The 16782-nt window shown below is 38.6% G+C and overlaps 1 protein-coding gene and 1 pseudogene across 1 annotated transcript in view; one reads left to right on the top strand and one right to left on the bottom strand.

Moving 5' to 3' along the window:
- The window catches only part of Grm5 (glutamate metabotropic receptor 5), a 585509-nt gene that overhangs the window by 112897 nt on the left and 455830 nt on the right, over window positions 1-16782 (top strand). The window lies entirely within an intron of this gene.
- Window positions 6205-11027, bottom strand: LOC105741141 (annotated as a pseudogene).

Here is a 16782-nt window from a genome sequence, read left to right as displayed (position 1 = left end):
TGTATGTGGCTCTGTACATATGCATGTATGTGTGTATGTGGCTCTGTACATATGTATGTGTGTGTATGTGGCTCTGTACATATGTATGAATATATGAATAACAATTTCCACTCAAATGCCAAATAAGTCAAACTGATGGCTACTGACTTTGAGATCTTCTATAAATTTTTTTATTTCTTTTTTGTCTTCTATTAGTTACCAAGAATTACTAATGTCTCCAAAATTTATATGCTTGTAGATTAGTATAAGTATCCTTTCAGTACTAACAGATTTTGACTTAAGTATGTGAAGGCCATGATGTTCTATGCATACAAAATTAAAAATTTTAAAAAATGCTCTTGGAAGAAATGACTCTATCATGTTACATTTTATTCTGGATATTATTTCTTGTTCTGAATTATATTTTATCTGAAAATAATGCAGCCTCTTGAACTTTCTTTTGGTTAAATTAGATTGCATTTTATTCCACCCTTTTACTTTTACAATGTGTAAGGCTTTGTATTTAAAGTGGTATAGTGGAGCCAGTGTTTCTGTATCTGCCAATTAATGTGCTTCCACCTGAATTTCAGCACGTAATACATTGGGATGGGCTCTTTGGACCCTGAGGAGGAGGCTTTTGTGAGTCAGCATATTCATAAGAAGATGCCAGGCTATCGAGTTGGAAATGCAAGAAAAGCATAAGAAGTCTGCCTCCTGGGAAGACAACCTTCATTGGAACCCCATCTTGCTGCCACCCTGCTACCCTGTTCTCAGCCTGCCAGGCTGTGTAAACACCGCCCAGGCTTGGTACTCAGTTAGGGTAGCCTCAACTGCAATAAGTAGCTCCCTGGAGCACGGCATATAGCTGCATGCTTTATTTTGTACTCGATGTGTCAGCATAGTTGTGTAGAGAATACCCACACTGTATGATGTTATTGCGTTGGGATTAAAATCTACTAAGCATTATGTGTATGGGTTTGTTTCCTTTATGTATTTGGTACAGGGTCTCACTATGCAGCAGGGATTCATAGTGATCCTCCTGTCTCAGCTTCCCCTGGGCTATGATTACAGGTGTGCACCACCGTGGTCTGGCTACGTGACCAGCTCAGTGCACCAGGGGCAGGCCTGGTGCTGGCATGACATGTGGTGCTGATGTGTTTGTTTGATACTTTTTTTTTTTTTTTTTTTTGGTGGAACTGGGGATTGAGCTCAGGCTCTTGTGCTTGCTGGGAAAGCCCTTATTCTACTGAGCCATCTCCCTGGCCCCTGATACATTCTTTATTTAATTTTTCTTCTTGTTCTGACTGTTCTTGGGTTAACTGAACATTTTAAAATTAATTTTTTTATTGCTTCTCAGCTTTCTGGCTAAGATCAAGTGTAAAATCAATTTTATTCCTTTTATTTCAACATTTTAAACATGTCACGTTAGTATCTTTCGGTTTATGTGTCTCCTGTAGAGAAGTCTTTCATTGTTCTAATTCCTTTTCTACTATATTTAACTTGACTTTATTTTTACTTTGTTCTTTAGCTTTTTTAAAGAACTTCTCTTTTTTTCACTCCCAGAGTGGCAGTTTTGTTTATGTGTGGCCCAAAATCAAAGCTACTGAATTATGCATCACACCCCCTGGAAGTCTACTACAAGTTCGTGTCCTACCTGTCCACTGGATTGTTCTCTCTTGCATCTTGTTCTCAGGAATTTGAGAAAAGTGTGCCTACAAAAGATAATTTTATATCTATTTTGTTCGTTCTTAGCTTCTTGGATCCCTTATTTACTGTAAATCAAAAACTTTCTACAATCACCGCATCTCACTCCTCCCTGCAGGTATCTGTTTATCTGTAAAATCTCAGCCAGCTGGTTGCCTTGTAGCTATAGCACTTAGACGGGCTGACTACAATTTACTAGCTTTCTTTTTGCATGGCTTCTTTTTGCTAGGCTGGGAACACTGCATATTCTATTGTAATACCCTAAAAATGTAGATAAAAATAGTAGTAAGCTTAAAAATTTGTTTTAAAATCTCTGTAAGTCCTGCACACCCTACTGTTGTTCTCCTGAAAAAGAAAGGAGATAACAAAGGTGGCGGCTGTCTTTGTACGGCAGCAGGTGGCTGGGAGGCGCCTCTTTGCTTTCATGTTTCTGTCTCCAATATCTAGATACCAAATTTCAATGAAAACAAATTTGCTGTCCTATTGCTCTCCCTGCTTACAATACTTTTCTGAGATTTTTTAAACATTGATTCTTCAATTTAAGAAACAAAATGAATTCATTTTGCAATGCATTAGGGCCCAAATTAATAGCTTCTCACTCAACTTGGATTACACACTGCACATACAGAGCTCATCCTTCTGCAGACCTTCATAATATTCAGTAGGCAAAAACTCTTTCACTGAAGCCCTGAATCATTCGCCTGTCAGGGACTATTACTAACAGATAGAAGAAGAATTTAATACAGACCAAGATTCTGAAATTTTCCAATCATTTCCTAAGTCAACGGACTCAGAAACGTGTTGTCTTCACAGAGTTAGGACACGTTTTGCCACCACGTACTAAAAGTCACCGCCCTTCCGCAAGGTGAAGTGTGTGCCTGCACGTCCTCCCTCACTCCTAAAGGGAAGGTCGGCTAGTTCTTATTTTGTCACTAAAACATTCTATTTTAAAGAACTGAAGCACAAGTAGTTTAGCACATAGATTTGCATGCCACAAAAGCACACCTTAATAATTACATTTAGTCCTGGATAAAAGGACAACAAAAGAAGTTAACCGACGCAGAGCCTTTAGGCATCCTGAAATTTGTATCTGTGTCTTGTATTATCCTCAGCAGTTGCTTTTGTCCGCATGTCCCATGATGCTTGAGTCACATAATTATATTCCAGACAGAAAGAGATACAAGGATACAAGGAAAGGCAAGATTGTTTCATACCTCACTTCTGCTCATGGTCAGTTACCAAGCCTTGTCTAAATGGCGCTCTCTCGCTCTCGCTCTCTCTCTCTCTCTCGCTCTCTCTCTCGCTCTCTCTCTCTCTCTCTCGCTCTCTCTCGCTCTCTCTCGCTCTCTCTCTCTCTCTCTATATATATATATATATATACCTTCTGGTGATAGATTCTAGAAAAATAAATGCTTGATTTCCATCAATTTCTTACCTACCTATTAGTTGTTTCATCCTATTAGTGAGACTGACATGGTGGATATTGGGGAACAGCAGATGTATCCTGTAGCTTCATGTAATGAATTAAGTACTTTGATTTTTCTCGTCTATCATCTCGTCTCTTTCTTTTAAGCTTCACTTGTGTGTCACCATCTTGAAGGGACATTTATTGAACCATTCCATACAACACAGTTAGTTTTATCCTTTGTTATCTATTGGTGTTTTTAAATTATTTCAATCAGACTGTGAAATACTGTAGGACAGAGAATGGCCCACTTGTTTTCATATGCCATGTGTCAATAAGGATCCGCTAAGCACAGAGGACTCTCATAATGGGGAAGAATTAATGTATTGTTAATAAACACATGAATAATTGAGAGAATGAATGGATAAATAATGAATTAACACATGAATAAGTGGGTGACTAAATAATAAATGAACAGAACTATAATTGTTTTAATATACACTTGAAATAAGAAAATAAGTAGGTGCATCATGCAGCAGTTGCCTAGGTGAATAGATAGTTCCATGAATGGATTGTTCACAGTAGTTTAACGTACAGTTGCGGAGGACAACGAATGGACAAATTCAGCGATAACTGGGTGAGTCGGAAGGCTGCTGGGTGGATGTGCTGACGGGTTAGGGTTAGGGTTAGGGTTAGGGTTAGGGTTAGGGTTAGGGTTAGGGTTAGGGTGAGGGTTAGGGTTAGGGTTAGGGTTAGGGTTAGGGTTAGGGTTAGGGTTAGGGTTAGGGTGAGGAGGAGGGCTGCGTCCTCGGAGGGACGCGCAGCTCCGGGGAGTGAGGGCGGGACGACTGGGGAAAAGCGCAGGTTGAGCACATGGTATGCGGATCCCACATAGCGATACCTAAACTGACGCTTCTTCTGCCCTATCACATTGCTTAGGAGATTTGAAGGCTGTGGGGTTTTTTTTTTTTTTGTGTGTGTGTGTGTGTGTGTGTGTGTTTTATCACTTTTCAGTCAAAATCTCTCTGGTTTTAAAGTGTTACTCAGGTTGTCTGCACCTCAGGTACCTGATTTCTAAATCTGTATCACGAAGAGCGCCTTGCAAGTTTCCCAAGGGGGAACATGTGTCCTTACGCCATGCGACTGGCACCGCGCGGCGGCCGTAAGCTGCTGCTGCTCCTGCAGTCGTCCCTGTCACCGTCGACTACTCAGCCGGCTCCTGCAGTCGTCACTGTCACCGTCGACTACTCAGCAGGCGCCTGCTTCCTACGCAGCACTTCCCTGGTCACCGGATGCACAAGGAAAGGAGTACGGCGTCCTGGCTGGCCTTCTAGGCTCCCCAGTTAGTCTGGCAGACAGGACATGCGCATAACGGGATTAGCCGCACTGAAGTGAAGGCAGCACTCAGTGCCAAATGACAAACTTGTGAGGAACTGGAAAAGGGAAAGATCGTGAATAGTCAAGGAAGTCTTAGAATGTTATGTTTGAGTTTGGGAAGTAAAGAGAAAGAAGATTAAATTTGCAGAGAGGAGGTGATAACGTCTTGCCCATACTTCTCATTAAATTGCAAATTATCTGAAGAATCTCAAAGGGAACATGAATAAGTAGTGAGCACTCTATTTATCTGTGAGAAAAATGAGATTTCAAAAACAGCTGAATGAATGGCCCGAGGACAGACAATGACTTTAACCCTGGCACAGCTGCGGATGGCAGTCTGAATTCTTGGCTGCGGGGTTCCTGTCGACTTGCCAGCATTCTTAACTCAAGAAAAGAAAACCAAAAACCAAAAAACAAAAACCTCTTGCATTTTTCTGAGGACAGCTTGGCTGAGTTAATTTCATAAAAAATAAATCTCTGGAACATCTGGGTCTCTTATCGATTGCCCCCACCATTTACAAACCTGTCTAGATGCTGAGAATAATATTCTAAGTCACTAAGTTCATATATGTTACCTACTCTGTGTTCTCCTTTGACCCCATCTGTCTCCAGTCATGACCATTAGATCAACTTCGTGTAGCTTGGTTAACTCTTTTGGGCAATGCTTGAAGAATTTCTCAGTCGTAGATGTAGAAATCCATCCCCCAGCCCCAGTAAGTATAAAATCAGTGATGGAATTTTTCAGGTAATTCAGTCTTCAAAGGGTGAGACAGTTAGGGTAAAATCCTACACTACCAGAATCAGTGGTGTGCTATTTAGTGGCTGTGCCTCATCTGAGCATGTTTCCTGGTCAGTTTCGTGGAAGTGCTGTTAGCTGTTGACCTACTTACCCTGCTTCATCAGAGATCCTGGTTCCCACGGTGAGGGCATTGCGCAGTAGGCAACTTTGTATGAACGTGCTTTTGACTAATTGCTTATGTTCACTACGATCCCACGGTGTCGTCTGGTGTTCGGTCTGAGCTGCCACCCACTGGAATCTTCACTCCTAGGTCTGCCAAATGCTATCAAAAGCAGTTACCATCACTGGGTCACAAACTGACAGGAATCCAGGAGAAATATACACAGACCTGTTTATCTCTCTTAATTTTCCAAGTTTCCCCCAGTTTTGGGTAGTCTCCATTTCCCAAGGCATCTCTATGCTTCCTGTCTTGCTCTACTGCTACCTATCCTCAATGTTACAATCACGGCGAGCCTTTGGATTACAACTTATATTTGTAGTATTAGTAAAAAAGAAAATCAACTTTAGTTAGCAAAGGATGGTCACGCCTAGAAAATGTCTTTGACTAGAGGTGTCTTAGAAAGATAATAATTTCTGTGTAAAACATTGTGATATTTTATGTGCCTACTTCATAGTGTTTTATTTTTATGGGAACTGAAGCAGCATAATTAAACACTTAAAATAGTGCCTGGCACATTCTAATGGAAATATGTGCTATTATTTCTACTCTGTTTATAACTTTGCAGTCTTTCCCAAACTCATTCATTCCCAATATACATTGACCTACATTAGCCTGTCTCGCTTTCCTTCTCTGTCACATGCCCTTCACTCACTTTTTCTCCCCCATTGCCCAATTTCACTCAGGAAAAGTGTTCTCCAAGCTCTTCCTGAGATACTCAAAGCTCAAGTCAGCCTCAGATCTTTTACACATGAAATTTTCTCTTCCTCAAATGTTCTAGTCCTAGGCTCGCCATAGCTCCTGCCGTTCTTCACCCAAAAGGCTACTCACACGTTCCCTTAGGAGTGAAGGTTTTTCTTGACATGGGATTTTAAAGGGAGCTGAAAATATTATGGAAAACAAAAACTCTTCCCATCCAAATCTACAGATTTTTCCTGTCAAAAGGACTTTGCTTTATGATTTACTCCATCCCATCTTATCTGTACATACTGGACAGTAATGTGATTGATAAAAAAAACACTGACCTATTATCACATTTCTATCTTGGATGGATGGAGGACAGAACCCTATATCTCTGGTTGACTCAGTTAGGGAAAATGTCTCAATATTCTCACAAATAAGAGCTAAATTGTGTGTGTGTGAGTGTGTGTGTGTGTGTGTGTGTGTGTGTGTCCTGTGCGTGGAATTCACAATCTCAGTGTATTTTCAAAGTAAGATGTCTTCATATTTCTTTAAGAGATAAATAATTGTCACCTGAGTCGTACATTTGTCAATTCATACTTCTTGAATTATGCTTAACTTCTGAGGATACAAAGTAACTTTTAAAATGCTCAGCAAAATAAAATGTATAAAAGTAAAACACACTTGTGTTTATCACAGCTACTATAGATGGATATTTTATACTAAGTATCTGAACTTTGAAATTATATGAGCTAAATAATTATAATAGGTATAAACTTCATACTTATATCAATTTCTTACATATATTGATTGTTGTATAATGAAGTCACCCTTATAAATTAACTTCAATATCATATTACTATTGTAAAATTGCTGCAGTGATTGAAAAATTTTTATTTTTGTTACTAAAATTCTTTACAAATTTAATTTATTCTCTTTGAAGACAACAGCAGTCATAATGTCCAAGTCCACTGCAGGACTTACAAGCCTTTCACATGTTTATTGCTTCAGATATAGAGATATAGAGATAGAGGTAGAGGTAGAGGTAGAGGTAGAGGTAGAGGTAGAGGTAGAGGTAGAGATAGAGATAGAGATAGAGATAGAGATAGAGAAAGAGATAGAGATAGAGATAGAGATAGAGATATAGAGAAAGAGATAGAGATAGAGACAGAGACAGAGATAGAGATAGAGATAGAGACAGAGACAGAGACAGAGATAGAGATAGAGATAGAGAAAGAGATAGAGATAGAGACAGAGACAGAGATAGAGATAGCTATATCTGACTATGGTATTTAAATGGAGTTCAAAATTTTATGTACATGTTATATATATATTTATGTAAAATTTGTTTATGCATCTATTATTTATTGTGTATATAAATGCATTATGTATTTATTTAAATATAAAAACATATAGAACTAGAATTGCCCTCACCGCTCTCACTCATGAATATAGGAGAGTTTTCCTTAGCCTACCAGGCATATTAGTTTCACAAAAGACTCAACATATTTGTAGAAATGAAAAGCCAAGTACCCTCTATTAAGTTTAAAATACACTATACAGTTTTTTGAATTGTAAAATCATGCTGTCTTTCTCACTGAAAACTTTTATTATCAAATACACAAATTTAAGGTTGAACTATTGGTCTTGTCAGGAGATTAGGTCACTTCAAGATAACTAAATATTTGAATTTTTCTGAATTTTAATTTTTTAATATGACAAATATCAACAATACTACCTACTTACTTCCAGGCATTAGGTATTTTTGGAGAGTAAAGTCCTCTGAAATTAGGAAGTTTAGCAATCACTATTGTAGACCATATGTTTTCTCTGAAAATCCGTTCACTGCAAATACTGACAAACCTAATGTACATCGGAACACATTTTGCTTACTGAAGCACACATTTAGTTAAATGTGTAAGTACTTGCACCCAAATAATCTTACAAGAACAGTCTTCCCCTTCTTCAGCATAGAGTCTTTGACAAATAATTTTATAAAATAAAGTTTGTGTAATTTTTTGATTCTTTTAATTGTTTTATAAGCTAATAAAACCTATGTGCTCTAAATTTCAAATCTTCGTGGTTTGAGCACAAGGGTAGCATCCATAAAAAGCCTCCTTACACAATTTCAGACCAAACAAGAAACCATTTTAGAACTTAAAAATTAGAGCACTATTAGAGCTTGAATTTCTATCTGTCCTTTTATATTTATAGAATATATTTCCATACTATTTTGGATGCTTTATTATCATTACTTACAATTCTAGTAATTTTATATAACAACTTTTACTCTAATAAATGAATAGTTCCATCACAAATTCTGAATTGACTTTAGACAAAATAGAAACAAAATGTTTAGGATTCGTTGGCAAAAATAATTCAATATGAAAGAAAGAAAAATTTATATAAAATAGTTCTTAAGAGTCTGAGATATTTTTAAATTTTAGGGTAGCAAGGAGACAAATGGTAATCTGTCACATGTAGAAGTTTTGTTTTCTTTTCCCAACATTACCTATATCACAAATATTTGGAAGCTAAGTGCAATTATTCTTTTAATATATACTTGTACTTTGACAAGTATAGTTTCATCTTGAGTTAATGGAGTATGACAGCATTTTGTACGTTAATAACTTAGATATTCACATTAAAAACTACAAGTGTATTCTGGACCGAACACTTCTTGACATAATAAATCATCCTCTTTCTCCACAGAAATCTGTGCACTGCTAGTAGGACACAAAAAATTTCACCTCCAAATTTTGTCTTTTCTATTTCAATTTTCATCACAACCAAGATACTGTCATATTTTATCTTCAATGGAAACTAAACTATTCAGTTGAAATTTTAGGAAAAGAAAAATAATTCCCTAAACATTTTTGCTGTAAATTGTATTAGTCATCTAGTCCAGTTCACCTTTCCAACATTATCATTTTATTTTTATCTAGAAACAGATAAAATGAAGCTAACATAGAATATAGTTATGTGACCTGAGATAGAAAGCTTGGGGTTTCTGGCTCTACATGTCCAACAGTAATCACGAACTTTTGAAACAAGTGCTGGCTTCTTTTGCAGATTTCTGTTGTCATGTTTTATGAGGTCAGTGATACAGTTGTATTTTACATATTAGATGGTACACATGAAAAGAACATTCGTATAATTTATTTTTTTAATAAACATTTTATACAGAAGTGAAAAATCTGAATTTAACTTCTCTTTAGATATGCACCTCTTTCCTTGCAGGTTGGTAGTGGCAAGTCACTAAAGTCAAACTTTTAAATTTTTTTTTTTAATTTTTAAAGAGTATAAAATAGTATTAAAACAAAAAAATACAAGTGATACAGAATTTCACTTAAAATAATATGAATTTCACTGTATTTGTTGTAATGCATAGTGTTGTCTTCCAACTATTTCATATTAACAGATATATGCATGCAAAATTGGAAGAAGAAAGAAATATATAAGAAATTAAGACAAGACAAAGGACAAACAATTGAAAACATGAGTCAAGACAAAGGAAGCATTAAGCATTAACTGCTCCTTTCCACTGACCAGTAGTAGAGTTGTCCAAATCATCCTGCTTATATACACAGATACCTCTTTCTCCCACTCCCTCTCCTGCCCTTCTCCTCAACTCAGTAACTCCTTTCTTTTCAATAGATTCATTGCTTTTTCCCAGATAAATCTGAGGCTTTTATAGGTAAATGGACGCAACTAGAGAGCATACTCTTAAGTGAAATAAATCAGACCCACACATGAAAAGAGCATACTGTCTCCTTAGTGTGAGAACCAGAAAAAGAAAACAAAATCTTAAGGGCACAATAGTCAGGCTCTTTCTTACAGAACAAACTCTCAATCAATAAAAGGACCCTAAATGCACATCCAACAGAAAACTGAATAGAATTTCAGGATTTGTTCATTCTTTAAAATAATTCTTCTCCATGGAATCAATATTACTTTTTTCTTTTTTTTAACCATGAATAATTTTAGTTAATACTTTAGTCCTTGTAATATTAAAATACCTGTCCAAAAAGAGATCTCAAGTCTTGTATAAAGCGTATTGCTTAAGCAAATATCCATTTTGCAAACCATTCAGAACCGTGCTAACATTAATGGTCTAACTTCTTTCCCTGTTTCTGATGTGATCCAGTTGATGGCCATGTTATCTTTGTATGTAGGTCTTCATCCTAGCCTGCAGAGAGGCATGGCCCATTTGCGTAACATCCTTCTGCTATGATGCTACGGCAGTATCTCTGTCTCCAAGAGCAATCAGTGCATCGTTTTTATTCTTCCTCATCTGTCATCTGTAGCTAAGGTCAAAGTCTGCTCCTTTATGACCTAGAGTACTTGGGGTGAGTGACTTCCCAAGTTTCCCTCTCATGTATTATTTCAGCTCTATAAGGTTCGTTTTAGAAACTGTCACATATACATCTTGTAGAATGGAAATTAATTTTAAGCATTTTTTGAGATTTTACTGAAGCACAAATAAACACGTACACAGGCTGTCTACTTGGTTTTTGTTTTGTTTTGTTTTTGCTGGGCAGCCTGGCATTGGGATTGGCGGTTCGGATGGCTAGCTGGGCTGCTCTTTCCACGATGGCCTTGCGGTTCTTAGAGGAGACGTTGTGAGCAATCTCTGCACAGTAAGACTTGTTGCACATCAGTAGCACCTCCAGCTCCTTCACATTGTGCACCAGGAACTTCCGGAAGCCGCCGGGCAGCATGTGCTTTGCCTTTTTGTTACTTCCATAACCTATGTTGGGCATCAAGATCTGGCCTTTAAACCTCCTTCACACCCTGTTGTCGATGCCTCTGGGTTTCTGCCAGTTGCGCTTAATTTTGACATATCTGTCTGACTGGTGCTGGATGAAGTTCTTGGACCTCTTTTTGATGGTCTTGGGCTTCACAAGGGGTCTGAGGGCTGTCATGGTGCCAAGTGGGAGATGGTTGCCACCTCCATAGGCAGTGCCAAGGAAGAGTAGAATGGACATTTGTGCAAGCTCTCCCTTCTGAATGTTGGTGGATCCTTCTGCCATGTTATGGTCTGTTCTCCATACACTTTCTGTTCTAGCCTTGATGTGAGACGGGTTTCTTGATTATGCTTTATTAAGAGTGTTGCCTTAGTCTGCAATACCAATTTTTCAGTATTGTTGTCTGGAAAATTCCTACTAATCTTTCAAGTCTTACTTTCCAATCCTTCTCCATTCTCTTTGACACTCTGAATTCCTTGCCCTTTAACATTTGCACAGTACATTTTGTATTCCTTGCTCAGAGCACTTTTCATTCTGCATAGAAATTGTTCTAATAATTAGAGAGCACTTACTATACTCCACACATTGGTTGCAGTATGTTACATATTTTTCTTTATTAGCTTACTTGATTCTCACAGTAACCAAATCAGGTAATGAACTCATTTTGCAGATAAAGAAATAGAGTCAAGAGGGAAAATGGCAAAGTTGTAACTGGCAGCAGCTCAGCCACTCTAAGATTTGGAATCTCCCTTGAAGAATCAAGGGAGAGAATTAGCCTTCTTGGAATCAGGAAGAAACTCCCAGGACCGTTATAAGCTATGTGGAAGTTGAAGAAATGGACTGCCACACGGAGAAGGGAAGAGGCCAGTATAAATACTTTTTTCCACAGCTCTTTGCTGGTACCTTTCAGGACAGAGCCTGACTCTGCCAAAGCAAGTTCACTGCTGTTGACGCAGGGCCTGCCACGGGGACATTGCCACAGTGGACTGGCCGGCAGCTGTGACCGATGGGGACCCTGTGGGCTTCAGTCTGATGGTGGCATTCACTATCACCTCTGCTCAATAGTTTTTGAACCATTGGCGAGAACACTCAAGCAAAGGAAGGAAATAAAAAGGGACATAGGAGAGGAAGCATTTAAGTCATGATATTTGCAGATGCATGAGCCTCCTCATAAAAGACCAAAATAATGTACCAGAAGGCCCCTAGAGTTAACACCCAAAATTGGTGCCCTAGCAAAACATAAGAGTCAATAAACAAAAATCAATAGCATTTCCTGCACCAGGAGAAAGCCCACCAACAAGGAAATTAGGAGAAAACACTTTTCAGAATAACAACAAGAAAAATTAAATACTTTGGAATACCAAGGAAATGAACAATCTCAACAACAAGAACTAGAGCATTCTGTGAAGAGGACCAGAGAAGATATCATAGTCTCCGTTGTACTTTTGTGTTATTTTTTAATTTAGCGCATTAAGAAAAATGGGTGAGGGGCTGGTCAAATAGCTCAGTGGATTAAAGCACCTGTTGAGGCAGCAGCAGCAGCCAGGGCTTGATTCCCAGAGTGCTGTGCAGGCCCTGCCCCGGGGGCATGTTGAGATGGGATTGAGACTGGACGTGGGGTCGCAGGCCTGTAATCTCAGCGCTTGAGTGTCTGAAAGCAGGAGAATCACTACGAGTCCAATCTAAGCAGTGAGATCCTGTAAACCCTGTAGACCCTGTATTAAATGCAGAAAGAAAAAAGAAAAATGGGTGAATCTTGTTTTGCTTAGTTATTATGATGATCTTCAGTTCCATCTATTTTCCTGCAAATTACATAATTTCATTCTGCTTGCTAGGTAAATAATATGTATTGTGTGTATATGCTACATTTTCTTCATCCATGCATCCACTGATGGGCACGTAGCTGGTGTTACAGCTCAGGAGACATAACAAATATGACTATTTGTGTGTCCCTGTATTATGCGATGTCATCTCTCAAAGTCTGTATTTTTCTTTTTCTGGGAGATATTTGGAGTTGAACTCAAAAGCTGTATTTTTAAGTATCATATAATTCTACCTCCTACCAAAATATGAGTTCTTGACAATAAGAATAATGTGTTTATTGCAAACTCTAAACTAAATTCAATGCCTGGTAAATAATGCGTACTTAATAAAAAATTCAAGTGAAAGGATAGGCTAGTTATTAAATCTTATTAAAATATATGTTTGGGAAAACTTTTTGGCTATGAATAATTTACTAAGTAGGCTAAGATTACTATAGTAAATGTCATGTATCATGAAATCTTAATTTTGTTCTGTCAGCTTTACTTGGGAATTTCGTTAAGGGAGTGGTGTTCTGAGCTCTTTGGTTTTTATGTGTTAAAATTGTGAAGGGAAAATCTTAGGTGATTCTCATTCTAACAACATTAACAAGCTGAGAGGATCTACTGTTAACCTGCTACTCTAAGTTTACACTTTCACATTCTTACTTGGGAGTTGTACCAGGAATGCTTGTGTGAAGTTTTGAGTTTCTGGAAGCTTTTTCTAAACTGATGATCTAGTTAGTAATATAAAATCAACTGAATCACAAGTGCTACTTAATATTTGGATTTTTTTTTTTAAAATACCTTTTCAACAAGCATCTGTGAGTGGATTTTATAAGCAGGCATTTAGGAAGGATTCAAATGGTTCTAACCTCCTATTATTTTTAGGACAATGAATGCAGAACAATTGCTTTCATGCAGACATCTACTGTACAGAACACGACATCAAGGTCAGAAAAACTAAAAACGTGTTGAAAAGAGTAATGAATTGTGAAAAGAGAAAAGCCTTTCTTTCATGGGAAGTCTGAGATCTAAGGACTAAAACTTAATTTTTAGTGTGAGGAGAGTTGGGAAGATCACTCTAAGCAAACTCAACACAACTGTAGAAAAGAAAAACTCTTAGTGTAAATTTGGGACATGCAGAGTAACAACAGTGTGATCCAAGTATAGTTGAAATGAAAAGAAATTGGTAAAAATGTAGATACTTAAGATTAGAAATACTTTTTTGTATTCTGGGGAAATCAATATTTTTATTAATCTTTTTATAATTACATATACTTCATTAGGTGTAGAACAAAATTAATTACTTTCTTGTCACTGGGACACAACCTAATATTTACAAATTTGAGGAGAAAAGATTTATCATAGGTCACAATCTGTGCAAATTTCACTCAATAGTCAGCTGGCTCTGAGACAGGGCAGTATAGTCAAAAGAAGGCAGAGAAGAAAGAACTCATGACATTCCAGGCAGGAAGCAGCGAGGGATCAAGGAAGGAGGAGTGACGTAGACCCTACTGGGCCACACTTGTAGCAACCTACCTCTCCTCCCAGGCTTCTTCTCCCCAAGTCACACCAGCCGTGTGACTTGTCAAGTGACCCCTGCTGAGTGCCATGCCTCCGTGACCCACTCACTTTTCCACAGCCCTACATACGAGGGCTTGAGGTTTTGGAGAACATCTGGTTATAAACCGTAACGTCCTGTCCCTCATCCTCCAAAACCTCATGCTCATCCCATTTTGCAAGATATACTTATTCTATTTCGAAGAGTTCCCCAAATCCTAACTGCTCCAGCATGGCAGAAAAAACTCTTCTGAGTGGGAAGCCATTGTGAAGAAAATAAATTTAAACTCTTTCAACATACAATGGCAGAGGATAAAACTTTCCATTCCAAAAGAGAAAAGTGGGGAGACAGAATAGAATAGGACCAAATCAAGACCAAAATCCAGCAAGGCAAACATTATATCCCATATTCCTGTGTTTAACCCCCAGGGCAAGCTAGGGCAAGTTGTGAGCTTCAGAGGGCTCCAGTGCCCCTGCTCCTATATCACTTGTAGTGGTCATAGCTTTCATTGTCTCTCTCTTGGGCTACTTTGTTTACTTCTTGTGGCTTTTCTCAGATGATCCATGTCCCTGAAGTCTACAGCTTTCTTGGGTCTTCTCTACACTTTCAGCTTTACAGTCACAGCTTCACATATTGTCTTCTCAGAGGCATACTGCCTGGGCTCCTACCGCTTCTTTAGAAATGTGGATGGAATCCTTCTGACCCTACAACTCTGGCATTCTTGATGTATGTAAAACCGTGCCCTATGGATGAGGCCAAGGTCTGCTGCCAGCTAGAGCAATAAATATCTGAGTCGTTCTGCATCTTAGAAGCCTCTGCCTGCCTGAATGGCAGACCATGATGAACTGAACACTGAGAGACAAATTCCCATTCCCTAGAGGGCGGTACTTTGGTCTCTCTTCTCAAAGCAGTCTTTCACCTTCATATTTTTGAGACTTTAAAGACTGGGTTTCACATACAGCCCTACCACCCTAAATGTGCCAGATATCATCTGAATAGTGGGTTTCAACTTGTTCCTGTGATCCCATCAGCTCATTCTTTCCATTGTTCTAGTCCAAAGTACTTGTCATATGGCAATGATAACCTTTTCAGCAAAAAAGATCTCTTCTTCTCAATCTTTGCATGCCACAAGCTTTCCTGGAGCTTCATTTCTGACCCAACTCAAAATATTTGAAATAATCACCGTAAGCCATTTGTTCTTGATTCTCAAGGTAGAGATAGGTAAGCACTCAAAAGTATCCATGGCATTGACTCAGCATTAGACTGTAATGAAGTGTTGTCTGCCAGATTAATTAGCCTCCTACCCATAATCTCAGTCTCCTAGTGTCTCACTACAGACACAAAATTTAGAAAACTTTTCTGCTAAAGTGTAACTCTTATCACTTGAAGTCCAACTGCCAATGTAGTCTTTGGTCCCTGTAATGGTTGATCAAATTGTGTCAACTTGAGAAGTTAAAAGCTTAATTAAATCTGCTCAGTAATTCCATGTAGAGGCCCCACCTGACAGTGACTCATCACTTGAAAGATATAAAGGGGGATTAAGGAAGGATGAACCATTCCGTTTCCTTGAAGGAGCGCAGCTTGGACATCCTTTCCTGGCTTCCAGTGCAGACCCCTCAGTCTCTGCCTTGGATGCTTCTGGTGTAGACTCTTCAGCCTCACATTGCAGACCCATCAGCCTCCTGATACAGACTTGTGCAGAACACTGCAGAGCTCCAGACCTTGGACTGAGTTCTTCAGTCTCCAGTGTGCAGACGCCCTCTCACGCTTCCTCATCTGACTCTGTATCTGACCATTGCAAGGCAATGCCGTGATTTCTTATACATTTGTACATCCTGTGTTATATCTGTTCCTCTAGTAAAACCCTGGCTGATGCAGTGCCAATTGGAACCTCCTGAGCCAGAACTTTACTGGTTGCATTTCTTTCACCATTGTGATTTCTGAGTTCTGATCAGAATCTCCCACCACACTCAGCTCACTGCATTCTAGCTCTTCTTCTCCTTCCCAAATCTTCAAACCTTTTCAAACTCCTCCTACACTGTTTCAAAAGCTTCTGAGCTACATGATCAGGTAGCACCACACAAGGACCCCACTCCCAGTAACAAATTTGTAGTAGTTACTTTATTGTTGTTGGGGAAAAAAAAATGCCCGCTACCCTAAAGTTAAAGAAGAAAAGGCATATTTTGGCTCTAGTGTGCAAAAATTTCAGTCCATAGTCAGCTGGTTCCAATGAAGTGCAACATGGCAAAAACAAAACAAAACAAAACAAAACAAAACACGAAACCAGTTCATGGCACGGCAGGCAGGAAGCAGAGCGCAGCTAGCTATGAGGGGAAGTGCTGGGCCTGGCAGGACACGCCTCTCGTAAGCCATGCTCTCCAGTGGGCTTTGCCTCCCAAATCACATTTACTAAACATTAATCCATGGACTAATCCACTTAGGAATGTCATACTCCCATGACTGACTTCCCTCCTGCAAAACCCACCTATGAATGTAGTGAGGCTTTTGGAGAATATATAGATTCTTCATTAAAAGGCATATATATATATATATATATATATATATCACA

Source organism: Octodon degus, unplaced genomic scaffold (genome assembly GCF_000260255.1).
Source record: "Octodon degus isolate 3935 unplaced genomic scaffold, OctDeg1.0 scaffold00306, whole genome shotgun sequence".
Classification (NCBI taxonomy): Eukaryota; Metazoa; Chordata; class Mammalia; order Rodentia; family Octodontidae; genus Octodon; species Octodon degus.
Note: the sequence above shows the minus strand (reverse complement) of the source record. Positions and strands in the feature narration are given on the sequence as shown.